Raw genomic sequence first — 6000 nt, 5'->3', positions numbered from 1 at the left:
CCTTTGGCTGCTGTTCCTGCTTACATTCACTCTTCTGGTAGCTCCCCTTGGCCTGTTTCTAGATTAACCTTTCATGTACTGCTTTGACTGTGTCTGGCTTTCCTGATTTTTGACCATACTTACTGACTTCTCTTTATACCTTCCTGGTCATTCTAGAAGGTCTTTCACCAGTATGCCCACACCTACAGATGTAGCAGAGTTAGCACTCAAGCTCTTAACTCAAATTTCTTAACTCATTGCGTTTGCGAGACAAAAGCCATTGAAAAGCAATTGAAGGTGTTTGCTTAACGCATTTAGTTTAGATAATGCGTCTCATAACTCATCCGTATTTTCATTTATCTACTCTACAGACATACAGTCAGGTCCATAAATATTGGGACATCGACACAATTCTAACATTTTTGGCTCTATACACCACCACAATGGATTTGAAATGAAACGAACAAGATGTGCTTTAACTGCAGACTGTCAGCTTTAATTTGAGGGTATTTACATCCAAATCAGGTGAACGGTGAAGGAATTACAACAGTTTGCATATGTGCCTCCCACTTGTTAAGGGACCAAAAGTAATGGGACATAATAATAATCATAAATCAAACTTTCACTTTTTAATACTTGGTTGCAAATCGTTTGCAGTAAATTACAGCCTGAAGGCTGGAACACATAGACATCACCAGACGCTGGGTTTCATCCCTGGTGATGCTCTGCCAGGCCTCTACTGCAACGGTCTTCAGTTCCTGCTTGTTCTTGGGGCATTTTCCCTTCAGTTTTGTCTTCAGCAAGTGAAATGCATGCTTAATCGGATTCAGGTCAGGTGATTGACTTGACCATTGCATAACATTCCACTTTTTTTCCTTAAACTCTTTGGTTGCTTTTGCAGTATGCTTTGGGTCATTGTCCATCTGCACTGTGAAGCGTCGTCCAATGAGTTCTGAAGCATTTGGCTGAATACGAGCAGAAAATATTGCCCGAAACACTTCAGAATTCATCCTGCTGCTTTTGTTAGCAGTCACATCATCAATAAATATAAGAGAACCAGTTCCATTGGCAGCCATACATGCCCACACCATGACACTACCACCACCATGCTTCATTGATGAGGTGGTATGCTTAGGATCATGAGCAGTTCCGTTCCTTCTCCATACTTTTCTCTTCCCATCACTTTGGTACAAGTTGATCTTGGTCTCATCTGTCCATAGGATGTTGTTCCAGAACAGTGAAGGCTTTTTTAGATGTTGTTTCGGAAACTCTAATCTGGCCTTCCTGTTTTTGAGGCTCATCAATGGTTTACATCTTGTGGTGAACCCTCTGTATTCACTCTGGTGAAGTATTCTCTTGATTGTTGACTTTGACACATACACCTACATCCTGGAGAGTGTTCTTGATATGGCCAACTGTTGTGAAGGGTGTTTTCTCCACCAGGGAAAGAATTCTTCGGTCATCCACCACAGTTATTTACTGTGGTCTTCCGGGTCTTTTGGTGTTGCTGAGCTCACCGGTGCGTTCCTTCTTTTTAAGAATGTTCCAGTTGTTTTGGCCACGCCTAATGTTTTTGCTATTTCTCTGATGGGTTTTGTTTTGTTTTTTCATCCTAATGGTGGCTTGCTTCCCTGATAGTGACAACTCTTTGGATCTCATCTTGAGAGTTGACAGCAACAGATTCCAAATGCAAATAGCACACTTGAAATGAACTCTGGACCTTTTATCTGCTCATTGTAATTGGGATAATGAGGGAATAACACACACCTGGCCATGGAACAGCTGAGAAGCCAATTGTCCCATTACTTTTGGTCCCTTAACAAGTGGGAGGCACATATGCAAACTGTTGTAATTCCTACACCGTTCACCTGATTAGGATGTAAATATCCACAAATTAAAGCTGACAGTCTGCAGTTAAAGCACATCTTGTTCGTTTCATTTCATTTTCATTATGGTGGTGTATAGAGCCAAAAATGTTAGAATTGTGTTGATGTCCCAATATTTATGGACCTGACTGTAAACTAGTCCCTAGCAGCAAAGTCTATCCGGCTTTGCGGGAGTTTCTAGTAAGAACCTAGGGGTAGACATAGCTTCTTGCCACCCATAGTGGTCTTGGAAGGCTGATAGTGGTTTTAGGGTTCAATAGATGGCCCAGATGGTGACTTTAGCGCTCTAATTGTCAGGCAGCCAGGGAGACAGGCGCAGTCATTCTCCTGGTCCTTCGGTGGGACATCCCTCACCCCTCTGGCCACGAGGGGTAGGGTGTTGCCCCCGGAGGGTGGAGCTAGTAAAGGTCTGCGCTTTACGCGTGCATAACTCTGTGGGATCCATTCCGGATCATGGTGCTGCTGGGAGACTGGATGCTGTAATTTCCAGCTGGTCAGGGGTCCAGGGACGCCAGAACCCCTAGTGTCAGCTGTTGCCAGGGAACCTCTGTTGTCATGTCTCCTGACTTAGACATGTAGTGGGAGGTTGCTTCCTCTGCCCACTCTCAGCCCTCACCTGTGCTTCCCTGGGCTGAGGGTGGAGATTGGGTGTGACTTCAGCAGTGTCAGGTGATATGTGGAGGGATATTTAAACCTGGTCTTTTACCCCACTCACTGCTGATTATTCAGTTGCTTCCCTGGCTCTGGATCTTAAGCTATCTGGTGAGTGGTTTCTCTGGTTATTGACTCTGGCTTTGGTTTTGGTTGTCTTCTGGTCCTTGTGCCCTGGATTACATTTAATGACCATTCTCGTGCTTCCCTATTCACCAGTGCATAGTGTCACAGTTTTGCCCAACTGCGGCCGGTGTGCCCAGCCACCAGCCTCCCTGCTATTTGACACCAGGGAAGGGCTCTGTCAAAGTCCCCCTTCCTGCTGGAGGCAGGTGAAGAGTACCCCGGCCCTCAACTGTGACAGCTTGCACAAAGTGTGTCTGGTACGCCTCGTTTGCTGGCCATCAGTTTGGCTTTATAATTGAATTAGCATTACAGAATAATCAGCCTAATCTATAGATCCTGCTAAGCAGATGGGTGATCAGATGCATAGTCTGTTAAATATGTTTCAGGATCTAGCTATGACTGTGGGGCACCATACTCAGAGGGCTTAGGGGGAGGGGCATCTTCTGAGCCTAAGATTCCCCTACCTCAGTTTTTTTTCTAGGGATTGCAAGCAGTTTTTTTTATTTATGTGAGAGCTGCAAACTATACTTCCAACTTAGACCCACTTCCTACTCAGGTAGGCCTAGCAATTTCCCTGCTTAGGGTGGAACCCCAAACGTGGGCCTTCACCTTAGCTGAAGATTCTCTGGCTCGTAATTCTATTTAGGAATTTTTTAGGGCTCTGGGCCTCATTTATGATGAACCAGACAGAACCGCCATTGCAGAGTATAATCTTAGATCACTCCATCAGGACGATCTTTTGGCAGAGGAGTATTGTTCCCAGTTGGGCCATTGAAACAGGATGGAATGATGCGGCCTTGCAGAGTTCTTTTCTGTTTGGGTTAGCGGATTCTCTCAAGTACATACCACTCGCCGCCTGAAAGTCTGGAAACTGCCATGACCCTGGCTGTTCGTCTCGAAAGAAGGCGACGTGAACGTCTACAAGATAAGTCCGCCTGTAAGGGGTCTCACCTGTGGAAGGGCCAATAACTCCTCTGGGTGAAGAACCTATGCAGCTGGAGAAAACCACCAATTCGCTTGATGTAAGGCAACGTCGCTGGGAACGAAGACAGTGTTTGCTCTGTGAGTCACCTAAACATCTGGTGCGGGATTGCCCTCATCTGGAGCAGTCGGGAAACGACCATGCCTAGTTTAAGCAGTGGCTCCCCAACTAGGCGCTCTGGTACCCTTATTTAAAAAAAATGTTTTTTCCTATTATGATTGCTTTCCAGGGGTGGGAAGTGAAGGGCCATGCATTTCTTGACTGGGGGGCTGAGGTTAATTTTTTGGACTCTGCCATATCCAAGGATCTGGGGGTGCCCCTTAGAGCCTTAGTCAGGTACTCACCTCACTTGACGGTTCGTTTCTTGCCCAAAGTGTAGATGCGGTTACTGACAGACCAGTATCCTTCAGGTGGGGTGTCTTCACAAGGAAGAGATTACCTTCTGGGTTATTAATTTCCTCCCTGCCTCTGTGGTTTTGGGACTGCCCTGGCTCAAACAACATTAATTCCTGTATTGATTGGGTCAGTGGGGATGTTACTAGTTGGAGTAAGGAGTGTCAGGATAAATGTATTCAAAAGATCAGTCAAATTGGATACTCCTCTACACAGGTCTCATGGTACATAAAGTTTCGAAGTTTTTTTCGAAGGGGGGGGAGAGTTCATTTTTACCACCTCATCAACCCTATGATTGTGATATTCAATTGATTCCTGGGGCCCCTCTGCCTAAGGAAGGATTTTCAATCTCTTGGAACCCAAGAGGGTGGCCATGAGGGATTATCTCCAGGAGAATGTTTCCAAAGGTTTTATTCGTGCCTCAAAGTCTCCTTTGTGTCTAAAAAAGATGGGGGTATAAGGCCATGTATTGACTATCATGAACTAAATAAGATCACTATTAGGAATCAGTATCTTCTTCCTCTCATCCCTGACTTGTACCACCAGCTTATTGGGGTCAAAAGCTTTACTAAATTAGATCTTAATGGGGCCTACAACCTCGTCCGTATCAAGTCAGGTGATGAATGGAAGATGGCCTTTAATACTCCTGAAGGGCATTTTAAGTACTTGGTGAGGCCCTTTTTTTTATTCTTTATTTAAATTTTCAAATGTATTTTGAACAGACAAATATATCAGTAAAGGGATGCAGCCCAACTATTGTATTAGGTGTATTTGCACATATACAGTTGCAAGAAAAAGTATGTGAACGCTTTGAAATGATATGGATTTCTGCACAAATTGGTCATAAAATGTGATCTGATCTTCATCTACAGTTGTGTTCAAAATTATTCAACCCCCAATACTGTAAAGGGTTTTAGGGAATTTAGTGTACATTTGTAATTGTGTTCAGAATGAAATCTTACAAGGACTTTTTAAAGAACCAAATGCAACTAAAATGACATCAAATGTTTTTGTAATACAGTATTAAATGTTTTTTTTGTGATTTCTTCATTGACACAATTATTCAACCCCTTAAAGACTACCACTCTTAAGAACAGAGGTTCATTCAAGTGTTTTCGATCAGGTATTGAAAACACCTGTGGATGTCAAGGAGCAGCAATCAAGCATAATAAGCACCAATTAGGCAGATTTAAAAGGACTGTGATACTCAGCTCCTTCTAGACATTTACTGGTGTGTTTACAAACATGGTGAAGTCAAGAGAATGGTCCAGGAAGACAAGAGAAGAGGTGATTTCTCTTCACAGGAAGGGCAATGGCTATAAGAAGATTGCAAAGATGTTAAACATACCAAGAGACACCATAGGAAGCATCATTCGCAAATTCAAGGCAAAGGGCACTGTTGAAACGCTACCTGGTCGTGGCAGAAAGAAGATGCTGACTTCGACTGTTGTGCGCTACCTGAAGCGCAAAGTGGAGAAGTGGAGAAAAGTCCCTGTTTGACTGCTGAGGAACTGAAAAAGATTTGTCAGATGTGGGTACTGAAGTTTCAGCTCAGACAATAAGGCGCACACTGCGTAATGAAGGCCTCCATGCCAGAACTCCCAGGCGCACCCCCTTGCTGTCTCCAAAGAGTCGACTGCAGTATGCCAAAAGTCATGTGGACAAACCACAAAAGTTTTGGGATAGTGTTCTGTGGACTGATGAAACAAAATTAGAACTGTTTGGGCCCATGGATCAACGCTATGTTTGGAGGAGGAAGAACAAGGCCTATGAAGAAAAGAACACCTTACCTACTGTGAAGCATGGCGGGGGGGTCAATCATGCTTTGGGGCTGTTTTGCTTCTACAGGTACAGGGAAGCTTCAGCGTGTGCAAGGTACCATGAATTCTCTTCAGTACCAGGAGATATTGGATGAAAATGTGATGCAGTCCGTCACAAACCTGAGGCTTGGGAGACGTTGGACCTTTCAACAGGACAATGATC

The sequence above is a fragment of the Bufo bufo genome, chromosome 2 (assembly GCF_905171765.1).
Source record: "Bufo bufo chromosome 2, aBufBuf1.1, whole genome shotgun sequence".
NCBI lineage: Eukaryota > Metazoa > Chordata > Amphibia > Anura > Bufonidae > Bufo > Bufo bufo.
The sequence above is the reverse complement of the archived record's forward strand: the minus strand, read 5'-3'. Positions refer to the sequence as shown.